Source organism: Artemia franciscana, unplaced genomic scaffold, assembly GCF_032884065.1.
Source record: "Artemia franciscana unplaced genomic scaffold, ASM3288406v1 Scaffold_289, whole genome shotgun sequence".
NCBI lineage: Eukaryota > Metazoa > Arthropoda > Branchiopoda > Anostraca > Artemiidae > Artemia > Artemia franciscana.
In genome coordinates this window covers 1332758-1348888 of record NW_027063627.1, presented here as the reverse complement: position 1 = coordinate 1348888, position 16131 = coordinate 1332758, and the positions used below count along the sequence as shown (strand labels likewise).

Genomic DNA, 16131 nt, shown 5'->3' with positions numbered 1-16131 from the left:
ATCCCAATCTCTCCACTCTAAGAGTTTTCCAAGATTTCCAGTTTCCCCCTCCAACTCCTCAGAATGTCACAGGATCCGGTCGGGATTTACAATAAGAGCTCTGAGAAACGAGGTTCTTCTAAAAATCAAATTTCATTAAGATCTGACCACCCGTTCGTAAACATGTTCGTAAGCTTCCATCGTCCAGGCTTATCTGAAAGTGACACGAGGTCCTTCTAAATATTAAATTTTATTAAGACCTTATCACCCGTTCGTAAATTAAAAACACCTCCTTTTTTGTAATTTTTCCGAATCAAACCCCCCCCCTCTCCAACTTCCCCAAAGAGAGCGGATCTGGTCCGGTTATGTCAATCACGTATCTAAGACTTTTGCCCATTCTTCCACCAAGTTTCATCCCGATTTTTTCACTCTAAGCGTTTTCCAAGATTTCCGGTTTCCTACTCCAACTACCCCTAATCTCACCGGATCCTATTGGGATTTAAAATAAAAGCTCTGAGACACATGTTTCTTCTAAATATTAAATTTCATTAACATTCGATCATCCGTTCGTAAGTTAAAAATACCTAATTTTTTCTAATTTTTCTGGATTAACCGTACCTCCACTCCCCCCCCCCGATGGTCGAATAGGGGAGTTGACTATTCCTAATTTACACTGGCTTTGTCCCTGATACGCCGGCCAACTTTGATCGTCCTAGCTTATCTGGCAGGGACACGAGGTCCTTCTAAATATCAAATTTCATTAAGATCTGACCACCCGTTCGTAAATTATAAAATACCCGATTTTTTCTAACTTTTCCGAATTAATACCCCCCCCCCCTCCTACTTCCCTAAAGAGAGCAGATCATGTACGGTTATGTCAATCACGTATCTTGGGCTTGTGATCATTCTTCCGACGAAGTTTCATCCCGATCTCTCCACTCTAAACGTTTTTCAAGATTTCTGGTTTCCCCCTCCAACCCCCCCCCCTGGTCTCACCGGATCCAGTTGGGATTTAAAATAAGAGCTTTGAGACACGAGATTATTCTAAATATCAAATTTCATTAAGATCCAGTCACCCGTTCGTAAGTTAAAAATACCTCATTTTTTCGAATTTTTCCGACCTCATTTTTCTAATTTTTAATGATTTTTTTTTATTTAATTGATCTTTTTATTTAATCACTAAAAGGCTGAACCAAATCTCAGGGAAAAATATCGAAATGTTTCTAATTTAATAGCCAAAAATAGCTAGTTGTTTATTTTTCTTTATCCTGAGCCCGAGTAATTTCAAATCAGGGTTTTCGTAATGTTCATTCATGCAATGGAAGTTTATTTATTTTATTAAAAATTTGGAAAAAGGTGTGTAAAATAATCTTTAAATGCAAATTTTGCTATTGAATTTTGCCAAACCCTACTGTTAATCTGAGCAAAAACTTAATCAGAAATATCGAAATCGATATATCGATTATCGAATATCGAAAGTAAAAATATCGGTATACCGATTTATTGTTTATTTAAGATATTGCCCAATACTAACCGTCCGGCCTTAACCAAAAACCATTATGAGCATCCAGGTTACCAAAAAGGCCTACCTGCAACGTTTCAGGAATGGCTAAGGGAATGAACTTAAAATTTTCAGGCTCACTGCTACTGCTTTTACTTCTTCAACTGAAACAATGACTACGTACGACTGCGACTGCAACTACTTGTGAATGCGACTACTTCTACCTGCGACTACTTTTGGAAATTTAGGGGGTGGGAAATAATGAAGAAATCTAAACAATAAATGTGTTTTGGGGTTGCTAAAAGGGCGTATCAGCAATATCTAAGGAGCAACTGAGGGTATTAAGTGGAAACGTTCAGAGATTTCGAGGGGAAGCTGAGAAGTGAAAGGATGGCAGCCATACTCATCTCCCCTTGCCTTTTTAGATGTCTCCCTCCCCTCTCAAGGCTGATAAGGATTTTGAAAAATTCCATTTTCTTCAAAATGGTCAAAAACATCTGATCATGAGCATCCAGGTTACCAAAAAGGCATACCTGCAACGCTTCAGGAATGGCTAAGGGAATGAACTTAAAATTTTCAGGCTCACTGCTACTGCTTTTACTTCTTCAACTGAAACAATGACTACGTACGACTGCGACTGCAACTACTTGTGAATGCGACTACTTCTACCTGCGACTACTTTTGGAAATTTAGGGGGTGGGAAATAATGAAGAAATCTAAACAATAAATGTGTTTTGGGGTTGCTAAAAGGGCGTATCAGCAATATCTAAGGAGCAACTGAGGGTGTTAAGTGAAAACGTTCAGAGATTTCGAGGGGAAGCTGAGAAGTGAAAGGATGGCAGCCATACTCCTCTCCCCTTGCCTTTTTAGATGTCTCCCTCCCCTCTCAAGGCTGATAAGGATTTTGAAAAATTCCATTTTCTTCAAAATGGTCAAAAACATCTGATCACGCTTGATCATGGATTTTGTCGAACAGGCTAAGATTGTGAGGGTGAAACTCAAGAAAGCGGTGATGGATATGTCGAACTAAGTCAAAACACTCTGTGTGTATTCAGGCTGTCTAAATGGCGTATCTACAATGTTTTTAGAATTGCTAAGGGTATTAACTTGAAACATTCAGGGCCACTGCTACTATTCTGCAACTACAACTGTGAATGCTTTGACTGTGACTACTTTTGACTGTGACTATAACTTTTTAAGAATGTGAATACGATTACTTGTGATTTTGAGTATTTGTAACCAACTACGACCACCTACGACTGCGACTACGACCATGAGCAGAGACTACTTACAACTTTAACTGCAGCTACACGGGATTGTGTCTACCTTTACTTATAACTACTTTCAGGAAATGTTGAAGGCGATATTGAACAAAACCAAAACACACTATGTTCATGCTGGTCAAAAGGGTTCATCAGCAAAATCTCAGGAATGGCTTAGGATATTATGATGAAAATTTCAGGGTATGTCTAGGGGGTGTTGAAGGGTAAATGGAAGGCTGCTAGCCCCCGTTTGTCCTTTTTAGATGTTCTGCACTCCTATCTCTGATTGATAAGTTGGAAAAGCCCTTCAATCAAATCACACTACATGCATCCAGGTTGCCAAAACGGCATATTTTGAACAAATTTCAAGACCAGTTATGGAAGTTTATTAAGCTAAAAACTTCATAAAATGTCAAAGGAAATGTTGAATTTAAAGAGCTTGAAATACTGCATACCCTTTGTTAACGGACGAAGCTACAACATCTCAAAAATAAATACGATTATTAAATTGAAACTTCCAAGAAATGCTGATTAGGACTGATTGGAACTAAACAAATAAAAAAAAAAATTGAAAAAAACACATATGCATACAGGTTGTGAGTATGGCATTTTTGTAGTATCTCAAGATCTGCTATTGGTATTTAATTGAAACCTTCAGGTAATGTCAAGGAGGGGTGTTTAACTATATCAAAAGGTGATATATGCCTCTAGCTTGTTAATAGTCTGCCTCTAATACCTTATGAACTTTTAAAGGAATCAAGTTCAAACTTTCAGAAAATGTTGAGGGAAATGTTGAAATTGATTGAGGGACATTGCAGTTGTCAAAAACATGCATCTACAATATCTCAAGAACGGATAGTGTTAAGTCGAAACTCAGGGAATAATGTGAGGGATGTTCAAATAAATTAAAAGACATGAAAATAAAGAAATAAAAAAAAACAGATAAGATCTTAAACTTGAATGCCGAAAAATGTTAAGAAGAATTTCAAACTCAATGATAGAACGTTATATTCATCCAGGTCGTCAGAATGATATTTTTCCCACACCACAACTAGCAAACGCTCACGTCAAAGTCAGAAACAAAGAAGTTTAATAAGTCAAAATAAAGAAAACTGAGGAATGTCTTTGATATACATTCATTCTCCTATTCCTTTTTAATGTATATGTTACATTTAGGACATTAGAAAAGAGGGATTCTTCCATGTATTATATCGGTTAAATAGTATTGAATCAGAATTTTAACTCATTGTTAAAATTAACAAACTTTCACAAAACCTGACTTCAAATTGAACAAAATCCCAATTACAATATTGTTGAGTATAATACGGCTCTTTACTTTTATTTTAAGAATTTCTTTTCTGAAATGTTTCTTTAAAAATCAATCCAAAAAAGATACAAAGAAAAGAAAAAATAAAAGAAAAGATACAAAAAGATACAAAAAAGATTTGTTCTGTTTCACCAAGACTACCCTGCTTGGACTTTTACGATGGGTTAAGCCTTAACTGGTTCCAGTGCCAAAAGCTGACCCAGCTCGTTATCAATGAAAATAAGTTAATCAGTCTTATTTTCCCTTTTACACTGATTCAGGAGTAACCTCATTTTTTCACCGAATCATGGGTCAGCTCGTTTTTGCACCAATTTAAGATTTTGTTCTTTTTTGCACAAAGCCTCAGCAATTCTGCAGCTTGGGCTTGGCTTGTTTTTTCATTAAGTTTTGATTTAGTTTGTTTTTAACTTTATCAGTAGTTGAAGGGTTTTTGCAATTAATTTTGTAGCGAATCAGAATAGTTTGTTTTCGCAACTCGTAGTTGAATTTCTACCTTTTGGACATGACTTGGTTATTCCCTGTTATAGGTCTTAGGTTTTTTTTTTTTTAGATATATTAGGACTTAGGTCATTCTAATACTCTACCAAATTAGATAACTTTTGTATCGAATTATAACCTCGTTTTTACACCGAACAGGACTTGCCTCATCAAACAGTTCGTGGTAACGAACTGTAGTAAGGAGCGACCCGGCTCGATAGTAACCGAAACCCTAAAAAATGGAATTTTGATACCAATAGTTAAATCAAAAGAATCGCATTTTAATGCTGATTTTAAATATACAGGTTTCATCAAGATCAGTTATACCTATCAAAAGTTACGAGCCTGAGAAAATTTTCCTCATTTTAGAAAATAGCGGGAAACACCCCCTAAAAGTTATACAATCTCAAAGAAAATCACACCATCAGATTCAGCGTATCAGATAACCTTATTGTAGAAGTTTCAAGCTCCTTTCTACAAAAATGTGGAATTTCGCATTTTTTGACAGAAGACAGATCACGAATGCGTGTTTATTTGTTTTTTTGTTGTTTTTTCCCAGGGGTGATCGTATCGACTGAGTGGTCCTAGAATGTCGCAAGAGGGCTCATTCTAACGGAAATTAAAAGTTCTAGTGCCCTTTTTAAGTGACCGAAAAATTGGGGGGCACCTAGGCCCCTCCCACGCTCATTTTTTCTCAAAAGTCACCGGATCAAAATTCTGAGATAGCCATTTTATTCACCATAGTCGAAAAACCTAATAACTATGTCTGTAGGGACGACTTACTCCCCCGCAGTCCCCGTGGGAGGCGCTGCAAGTTACAAACTTTGACCTCTGTTTACATATAGTAATGGTTACTTTGAAGTGTACAGACGTTTTCAGGGGGATTTTTTTTGTTTAGGGTAGAGAATTACAGCGAGACAAAATTACCTCGTTTTTGGACCGAATCAAGAATTAGTTCGTTTTGCATTGAATCAGGACTTTGGTCGTTTTTACACTGAGCCCACAGGCTTTTACAATAACGCACGGCTTGCCTTTTTTGTATTAAATAAAAAAAACGTTTTTTTAACAGAAAGTAAGAAGCGACATTAAAACTTACAAAGAACAGAAATTACTCCGTATATGGAAGGGGCTGTTCACTTCTCAACGCCCCGCTCTTTCAGCTAAAGTTTGACTCTTTCTCTGAATTTTACTTTTTAAAACAGTAGAAAACTTTAGCGTAAAGAGCGGGGCGTTGAGGAGGAAACAGCGCCTTTCATATACGGAGTAATTTCTGTTCGTTTAAAGTTTTAATGTCGCTCCTTACTTTCAGTTCAAAAAACTTGTTTTTTTTCTGTACGGTTTTGAATTAATGTATGTTTTTTTGGCTCTCCGCACATGAATAATTAAAACGAAATTTGCATATTATTATCTTATTTTATTTTTTTGTTAATTAAAAAGGCAACTAGAACTTAACGTACGTAACGAACTTAACATAACTTACGTGACGAACTTCTATATTCGCATATTGTTATTACGTATATGAGGGGTTCGCCCCCTCCTTAATACGTCGCTCCTTACACTAAAGCTTTTTTGTCCCTATTCTTTAAGAATGACCCCTGAATCACAAAGACCGTAGAATGGTTAATATTACTAGAAATAATTAGCGTAAAGAGCGAGGTATTCAGAAGGAGACAAACTCCTCATACGCATAATAATTTCTATTCGTGTCAAGTTTTAATACTGCTCCTTACTTTCAGTTGAAAAAAAATTTTCATATTTATTTTTTCATTGTTTTTCGTTTTCAATAGTACTAGAAAATTCTGCGCCCCCTTCATGGAAATTCTCTTTCCCCATGACAAATTACTCCGTGGAAAGATCCTTCCACGTAACACCCTCCCCTCAACTCCCCCCAACCATAAAAACCCCCCTGAAAATGTCTGTACACTTCCCAATAACCATTTTACTTATAGTTTACTACATGTAAACACTCGTCAAAGCTTGTAACTTGCAGCCCCTTCTCCGGGGACTGTGAGGGAGTAAGTCGTCACCAAAGCCATATTTATTAGGTTTTACGACTATGCTGAACAAAATGTCTATCTAAAAATTTTGATCCGTTGACATTGAGGAAAAAATGAGCGTGGGAGGGGGCCTAGGTGCCCTCCAATTTTTGGTAACTTAAAAAGGGCACTAGAACTTTAGATGTTCGTTATAATGAGCCATTTTGGGACATTTTAGGACCACTGGTTCGGTAGGATCATCCCTAGGGAAAAAAAAATAAAAAATAATAACAAACACGCACCCGTGATTGGTCTTCAGGCAAAAATACGAAATTCCGCATTTTTGTAGATAGGAGCTTGAAACTTCTACAATAGGGTTTCCTCATACGCCGAAGGCGATGGTGTGATTTTCGTTAAGCTTCTATCACTTTTAGGGGATGTTTCTCACTACTTTCCAAAATAAGGCAAATTTTCTCAGGCTCGTAACTATTGATGGGTAAGACTAAACTTATATATTGAAAAGCAGCATATAAATCCGATTCTTTTGATATATCTATTAGTATCAAAATTCCGTTTTATAGAGATTCATTTACAATTGAGCAGGGTTGCTCCTTACTAGAGTTCGTTACCACGAACTGTTTGATAACCCGGTTTTTCCACCATCAGGATTTAGAATCAGGATTTAGCTCATTTTTGCATTGAATCAGTCTTCGACTGGGAGTTAACTCTTCCATTCGTTATTTAGGACTTTGATTGCTGTTACAATAAGTCAGGACCTGGCTCAGTATGCATCGAGTCAAGACTTGGCTCGTTGTATGCTGACTCTGGAGTTAGTTAAGTATTTCACCGAATCAGGACTCTTGCACTCAATATGGAGTTGGCTCGTATTGAACCAAGTCAGAACCTACAGCACTTTATAAAAAAGTCGCTTGCTTTTCACCTTAGTCCGCAGCTTTGACTTGAGTTACTTTAGAACTGGGTCAGGACTTTTCCTGTTCCAGTTTGCACCAGCTTTCACTTAGATCGTTTTTTCGCCGATTTGGACTTAACTTACTTTTGCACAGTACCCCTCTTATTTATAATACAATTCTGGATAAGCTCATTTTGCCTCGAGTCACGCATATTTTGTACCATTTCAGGATTTAGATCGTTTTTATATTTAGTCCGAACTCAGTTAACCAAACAGTTCATGATAACGAACTGTAAGTAACGAGCGACCCGGCTCGATAGTAACCGAAACTCTAAAAAACGAAGTTTGTATACCAATAGATACATCAAAAGGTTCAAATTTTTATGCTGATTTTAATACATAGGTTTCATCAAGGTTAATCCTACTCATCAAAAGTTACAAGCCTGAGAAAATTTGCCTTATTTTTGAAAAAAAGGCGAAAGCACCCCTTAAAAGCTAAAAAATCTGGTGTAATGAAAATCACACCAGCAGATTCAGCGTATCAGAGAACTCTACTGTAGAGGTTTCAAGCTCTTATCTGCAAAAATGTGGAAGTTTGTAATTTTTTTCCAGAAGAAAGATCACGGATCCGTGTTTATTTGTTTTTTGTTTTTTTCCAGGGGTGACCCAGTAGTCCTAGATTGTTGTGAGAGGAGTCATTCAAACGAAAATTAAAAGTTCTAGCGCCCTTTTTAAGTGACCAAAAAATTGGAGTGCAACTAAGCCCCCTCCAACGCTCATTTTTTCCAAAGTCTCCGGATCAAAAATATTTGATAGCCATTTTTTCAACATAGTCGATTATCTAATGATTGTGTCTTTAAGGACGACTTGATCCCCCATAATCTCCAGGGGAAGGGCTGCGAGTAATGAACTTTGCCCATTGTTTTAATTTAGTATTGGTTATTGGGAAACAAATGTTTTCAGGCTGGATTTTTTCCGTTCGGGGGGGGGGAGGTCGAGGAGGGAATGTTACGTGGGAGGATCTTTTCATAAGGGAATTTTTCACAGGGAAGAGAATTTTCCATGAAAGGGTGCCGGATTTCCCAGAACTATTTACAAAAAATATCAGATTTAATATGAAAAAAAAAATGAAAGTAAGGAGCAATATTAAACCTCAAAAGGAGCAGGAACTATTACGTATATGAGGGGGTTATCCCCCTCGTCAATACCTCGCTCTTCACACGAAAGTTTGTTTTAGTATTTTGGAAATAGCTGTTTATTCTATTTATTCGAATTAAGCAAATTTAACTTGAGTGTAAAGCGCGAGGTATTGACTTGGGAGAGAAATCCCTCATATACGTAATAATTTCTGTTCGTCATAAGTTTTTGTGTTGTTCCTTAATTTCAGTTGAAAAAACTTATTTTTTTTAATTTGATATTTGAACAGAGTTTGTCAAATGGAAAGCTAAAACTTCCCACTGATTCAGAGCCTGGTCTATTTTTGTACCAAGTCAGTCTGTGGCCTGGACTATGCTCTTTGTTGCAGTTATATTTGGAATTTGCGGATGATTCTGGGTTAAAAGGGTTTAATAAGCCACCCTTTCCGTCAACTGGGTGTTGATTGAGAAGAGGTATTAGGGTGGAGTGATCAATGGCTCAATTTGTTTGATTCAACATATTTGCCTACTAGTGGTTTTAAGAAGATGCAGCACGTCCACCATTTTTTTAAATATCAAACAATGCGTACTAAAGAACTATAGTAAGGAGTGACCCGGCTCAATAGTAACCAAAACTCTAAAAAACGGAATTTTGATACCAATAGTTACATCAAAAGAATCAAATTTTTATGTTAATTTTAAACATATAAGTTTCATCAAGTTTAGTCTTACCCATCAAAAGTAACAAGCCTAAGAAAATTTGCCTTAATTCTGAAAAAGAGGGAAACAAACCCTAAAAGTAGTAGAATCTTAATAAAAGTAACACCGTCAGATTCAGCGTATCAGAGAACTCTACTGTAGGGGTTTCAAGCTCTTATCTGTAAAAATGTGGAATTTTGTATTTTTTGCCAGAAGAAAGATCATGGATGCGTGTTTATTTGTTTTGTTTTGTTTTCCAAGGGATGACTGTATTGACTCAATGGTCCTGAAATGTCACGAAAGGGCTCATTCTATCGGAAATTAAAAGTTCTATTGCCTTTTGATGTGACCGAAAAAAATGGCGGGCAACTAGGCTCCTACGCTCATTTTGTTCCGAAGTCACCGGATCAAAATTTTGAGATAGCCATTTTGTTCAGCTTAGTCGATACACCTAATAGCTTTGCGTTTGAGGACGACTTAATCCACCAAAGTGCGTGGGGGAAGGACTGCAAGTTATTAACTTTGCCCATTATTTACATGAAGTGTTGGTTATTGAGAAGTATACTGACGTTTTCAGGGTGAATTTTTCTGGTGGTGGAGGGGTCGGGGGAGGGGGATACGTGAGTGGATACTTCCTTGGAGGAGTTTTGTTATGGGTGAAGAGAACTTCCATGAAGCGGGCATTGGACTTTTAAAAAACATTATTTAAAAAAAAATGAGAAATTTAATAAGAAAACCAGTTTTTTCAACTGAAAGTAAGGAGCAACATTAAAACTTAAAAACGGATAGAAATTATGAGGTATATGAGGGGGTAAATCCCTTCCTCGATGCCTGGCTCTTTAGACTAAATTATTTTTAGTAATTTAAAAAAGGCTATTTATTTTAATTAATCGTTATTTGTGATTCAGGGGTCATTCTTAAAGAACTGGAACAAAATTCAAACTTTAATGCAAAGAGCAAGGTATTAAAGAAGCGAGTATATTAGGGGGAAAATTCCCCTAATATACGTAATGGAAATATACGAATATAGAAGTTCGTTACGTAAATTAATTTGTAAGTTACGTATATTTATTATTAATAATAGCACTCGTAAATATATTAAAAGTTCTCGTGACCTTTTTAAGTAAACAAAAAAAAATGGAGGGCAACTAGGCCCTCTCTCCCGCCCCGTTATTTCTCAAAATTGTCCAATAAGAACCTTGAGAAAGCCATTTTGCTAAAAAACTAAATTAATATGCAGATTGTGTTTTAATTATTCATCTACAGTGAGCCAAAATCAAAACCTGCATTAATTCAAAAACGTTCAGAAATTAAATTAAAAAAACGAGTTTTTTCAACTGAAAGTAAGTAGCAACATTAAAACTCAAAATGAACAAAAATTATTACTTACATGAGGGGTTTGTCCCCTCCTCAATACCTCACTCTTTACGCTAAAATATTTTTAGTAATTTCAAAAGACCTATTTATTCTCATTAAAGGGCCTTTGTGATTAAGGGGTCATTCTAAAGGAATTGGAACGAAATTCGAACTTAAATGGGAACACCAAGCTATTGAAGAGGGGGTGAACCCCCTCATATACGTAATCAAAATATACGAATATAGAAGGTCGTTACGTAAGTTAATTTGTAAGTTACATATATTCAATACTAATAAAAATGTTCGTAAATAAAATTAAAAGTTCTAGTGGCCTTTTTAAATGACCAAAAATTAGATGGTAACTAGACCCCGTCCCCACCCCTTTTTCCTCAAAGTTGTCCGATAAAAAGATTGAGAAAACCATTTAGCCAAAAACATATAATTAATATGCAAATTTCGTAGCCAAAATCAAAACCTGCATTAACTCAAAAACGTTCAGAAATTGAATTTAAAAAAAACTTTTTTTTTTGTAAGGAGCAATACTAAAACTTAAAACAAATAGAAATTATTTCGTATATGAAAGATGCTGTTCCCTCCTCAACACCCCCCTCTTTACGCTAAAGTTCGACTCTTTCATACAACTCTACTTTTTAAAACAATAAATGAAAAACTTTAGCGTAAAGAGCGGGGCGTTGAGGAGGGGAGAGCCCCTTTATATAAGAAATAATTTCTGTTCGTCTTAAGTTTTAATTCGCTCCTTACTTTCAGTTAAAAAAACTTGTTTTTACAACTTTTATTCTTTCGTAGAGTCACGTTTCATGGACCTTTCGATTGTTTTGACTAAGGTGGATATTTTCAAATGCTGATTCAATGCACTAGGGGTCTTATGGACTAGGAAGTGCACTGGAATGGATGTTGGTTTCTCTCTGAATACTTTCTACCCTTAAAAAGATTACCAAAACTTTCAAATTTTTGGTTGAAAAGCCTAAGCCGAGAAGCAATAAATATCAATACATCGGAGAAACATCGCTCATTACGCAGTCAATGTTACGTGATTGAATGTAATATGGGAAGTGGCTTACTTTAAATCATAAGAATATTATAGACGAAATATAATTATGCTCATGGACGGGCAGCCCCTTTGCATGTAAGATGTGCCATGATTGTTTCTAGTTTTAACATTGGTACTTGTTTTGACCTTGAAAACTAGTTGTTTTGAAAAACTAGTTGATTTTAAATCATATGAGGGTTGTTGAAAATGACCTGTCCCCCATTCTGTATTGAAATTTTCTTGGTAAAGTTTAGCTTTTGTACAGAAATGCTTCGAAAATGTTCACCTTCTAAGACTGTGTACCCTTAAGAATTCATTTTTAAGGGGAAGGAGCTCTAAAAAGCAGAAAAAAATATTTTGGGTTTGGCAACACGATCATTGCAAAGGAAAATGGAAAAATAAAGGATATATATGAACATACATCCAACAGAAGATTTTTCCTTGAAACTATAAATATCTGTACTTATTTGAGGCAAACTATCGTTACGTCCATTCCTAGGTTTTTTAGTTGATGACGTGTTTGTCGTCTTATTAAAGGGTGATGTTTTAAAAGCTTCTGGGTGTTTTATAGCTTATAAACGTCGGGTTTGTTGTTAATGTGTTTACATCTCTAGTAAAACCTTTTTTCCTTCTTTTGGATGTTGTATGTGACGAAGGAGCAATAGTGATCCTAAAAAAAATATATAGAAGCGTCTTGAAACAGAAACTAGAATAATTTTTTTTTATCACATGCTTATACGTAATTAGGTGAGAAATAAGGGTAGTCTTCTAGCCCATATTCTTCTTCCCATACCCTCACGCTTACTTTCGGTTTTTCCCTTTAGTGATAAACAAAATATGTTATAAAATATATAACTCAAAATCAAGAAAGGGTATAGGATGTTAAACAAATAGAAAAGGAATAATCTCACGCTTGTTAAATTCTCAAACGGATCAGTGATGCATAGGCCGGATGAAAATTTACAACAAGCTATTTCAGCAATTAGAACTAAACATTGTGTTACTAGAGTCTAATGTTGTGAAAATGAATAGAAAACACAGAGTAAAAACTTATCAGTTATAGCTTAGAATTACGTAATATAATCTCTAATATAGTCTATTTGAGGCAAATTAACCTCAAATGAAGTCTTGAAAATAGCGTCGAAGACCACACTGCCTTTCCATAACAAACAAATACAAAGTAGAAACAATAGGGAAAATCTTTTCAAGACAGTGGAAATCGGTTCTGTGAATATTTCGGCCCTATTTCCAAGGGCCGTCTTCAGCACAATACGAGAACAAGAGAGAAAATATGTATATATAAATAAACTTACATCAAATTGTGAAAATTAAAACTAAACAATATTTTTTTTAAACTTTCTTAAAAACAGCCTTAGCATCCTTACTTCAACGAAGTTCAACCAGAACTGACAAAAAGAATGAAGTGAGAATATAAGTTCATTCAAACTAAAGAGAACAAAGTGATTAAATGCAATTTCTCAGAGCCAACCTTACTTTTTTAACAGCCTGTCTCAAAGGCCTTTTCGTGACTGGTTCAATACTGTTATAAATCGGTTTAGTAAAATATTTTGTTAGATCATTTTTGATTAAATTTGAGTATAAAGAATTTAGTGAGTATTCCCCTAAGAGTCTGTTCAAAGAAATATTATTATTTATTTTGAGATTAATTTCGATTGATTCTCGAACCACCTGTTTTATCCCCAAATCATTATTGATGACTTCACTTTAATTCAAATCACCCCCCACAAGTTAAAAGAGCAGTTGTAACTTCCTTCATTGATCGTACCCTGAATATTTGCTCCGATTCGTATATAAATGCAGAAATAAACTTTATCAGAGATATTCTATTTGGTAATGGATACCCCATTCCTTTTGTCAATAAAATAATTAACCGTTGAATAAAAAGACATTCTTGTAAAATCGAAGACGATATTTCACAATGTGAGGCTACTGATAAGCCCTCAAACATTGTATATCTTCCGTATATCCCAAAAATCACAACAAAATTAAAAAATATTTGCACAAAATATAAAAAACCAAATTACCGTCAACAAAAAGACAGGCTCTATATAGAAGTAAAAATTTTGAACCAGAAACCTCTCCCCTTCCTCTCAAGATACGAAGCAGACCTGTGCCCTGAAAACTTTAGGCTACCCCTATCAACTCTGTCTCCCGTCGCATACAATGCAAAGAAGCATTTTCCCACATTCCTGCTTTGTAACGCACGTTCTCTTTGCAATAAAATAGATGAGATCGATGTAGTATTACGGCAGAACAATGTTTCTGTCGCAGCCATAACAGAAACTTGGAACCTGACTGAAGTGACAGGAAGACTCACCGGTTATGCCTTATACCTCAGAACAAGACAAGCTCTTGGTGACCAGTGACTAGGCGGTGGAGTAGCCCTTTACGTACGTGAAGATATCCCAATGTAGGAGCTACGTGAACTTGAAAGCACTGAACGTGAGGCTGTGTGGGTTTGGTGCAAACCATCGGCCATGCCGCGTGCTTACTCATGGATCATTTTTGCTTCAATCTACTACCCTGAAAGTGCTAAAAACCGCCGTGATCTTGTCACATACCTCCAAAAGACTGTCGACCACCTTCGTGCTTTTTATGGAAACCCTGCTATTGTTCTGGCTGGGGACTTTAACCAAACCAAGAAAAGCTGTCTAGCATCATGCCTTTCCCTCAAGCAGGTTGTAAATTTTCCAAAACATGAATCTGGCAGCATAATTGATTTAATCCTGACCAACTGTGAGACATATTACCAAACCTCTGAATCCCTTGGGCCGCTTGCCTGTTCTGATCATAACGTTGTGCTCTGGTCAGCTGCCGCTTCAATACCCAAGCCTAAAATTAAGCGTGTCAAGTATCGTCCGCTTACTGATTCAGCAATTTGCACCTATGGTCGATGGATAGCTACTTACCCTTTTCCAGAAGTGTATGGAGACAAAAGCCTCGATAAAAAATGCCAACTGTTCAACGAAATTCTCCATGCCAAATACCTCGAGTTTTTTCCTGAAAAGACTTTCACTAGATGTGAAAGTGATAAACCCTGGATAACCCCCCAAATAAAGAAACTAATCCGAAAAAAAGTGCAAGCTTTTCCAAGAAGGAGATTTGCAAAATGCGAAAAAATTGCGAAATCATATTACCTCTCTCACGAGAAATGCGAAGAAAGATTACGGGTGTGAGAAATTTTCGGACAGTCTTAGGCACACTAATCCCAGGAAATGGCACAGAGCGGTCAAGCAAATCACTGGCAAGTCCATTCATAACAGCATAAAAATAAGCCACCCTGACGGAACTTACACAACTGCTGATGAGGTTAATCAATATTTCACCCGCATCTGGACCTCATTTCCTTCTCCCACACAAGCCCAAAAGTCTGAAATACTTGACTCCTGTGCAGATGAAGGTAAAGTTGTTATCGATGAGATGTCAACTTATAAGACCCTGATGAAGGTGAAAGTAAACTGTTCAGCTTATCCAGACGAACTTCCAGCCAAACTGATTCGAGAATACGCTCCTTTCATTGCGAAACCACTATCAGTGCTGATAAACCTTTGCTTTCGCATAGGGATCTTTCCAGCTGTTTGGAAGAAAGCTTACGTTAGAGTAATTCCGAAGGTTATCAACCCTAAGAGCTGTGACGAACTTAGACCTATTTCGCAAACACCATGCCTGGCGAAAGTGGCCGAGACCTTTATCATGAGAGTCTTACTTGATCAAATCCAGGGATCTATCGACCAGAGACAATACGGTGGACTGAAAGACTGTAATACCTCAGTGTATCTAGTGAGGATGTACGATAGTCTCCTTAAGTGGGTCGAAAAAGGTCACAGTTTTGTAGACCTTGGTGCCATAGATTTCTGAAAGGCATTTGATCTAATCAATCACATTGTAGCTGCCCTTAATCTCAAGCTAATGGGGGCTAAGAAAAAGACTCTTACGCTCGTGTTGGACTTTCTAAGTCAGAGGATGCATCTTGTGTTTGCTCTCTACAAAGGTGACACCAATTCGGAATGGTCCTCATCCACCTGTGGAGCCCCTCAGGGCACTAAGCTTGCGGCTAATGTATTCTTGTCTGTAATTAACTTCCTCATAGCTGACCATGACGACCGCTACAAGTTCGTGGATGACCTGTCATTTATCCTGAAATATTTAGTACAAAACGGACCTTGTGACGCCAACGGAGTCACAAACGGAGTTGTGACGCCACAGTTCAGTTCAAATTTTTTCAGTGTTTTCACAAAAGAGTGCGCGGAGCTAAATCTTGAGATTAATGTGAACAAGTCGAAGATAGCGCGCTTTAACCCGCTAAAAAGTGATGTTATGGAACCAAATGTTCCATTCCCTCTAGCAAACAGTATCAAGATCCTTGGAGTTACTTTTTCCAAGGACTTCAGCTTTGCAACACATATTGAAAACGTGGTTAAAAGTGCAAACGCTAG

General features: G+C 36.7%; 1 protein-coding gene and 1 long non-coding RNA gene across 3 annotated transcripts in view; one reads left to right on the top strand and one right to left on the bottom strand.

Moving 5' to 3' along the window:
* LOC136043045 (uncharacterized) overlaps positions 1-16131 on the top strand; it is a 135113-nt gene that overhangs the window by 78756 nt on the left and 40226 nt on the right. The window lies entirely within an intron of this gene.
* The window catches only part of LOC136043060 (uncharacterized), a 52651-nt gene that overhangs the window by 34957 nt on the left and 1563 nt on the right, over positions 1-16131 (bottom strand). Inside the window, exon 1 of one of the 2 annotated variants that reach the window (XR_010621542.1) lies at positions 12988-13065. The exons of the other annotated variant lie outside the window; for it this stretch is intronic. This is a non-coding gene — a long non-coding RNA (uncharacterized LOC136043060). Of the gene's footprint in view, positions 1-12987; positions 13066-16131 lie in introns of those variants that run through there. 2 annotated transcript variants of the gene reach the window in all.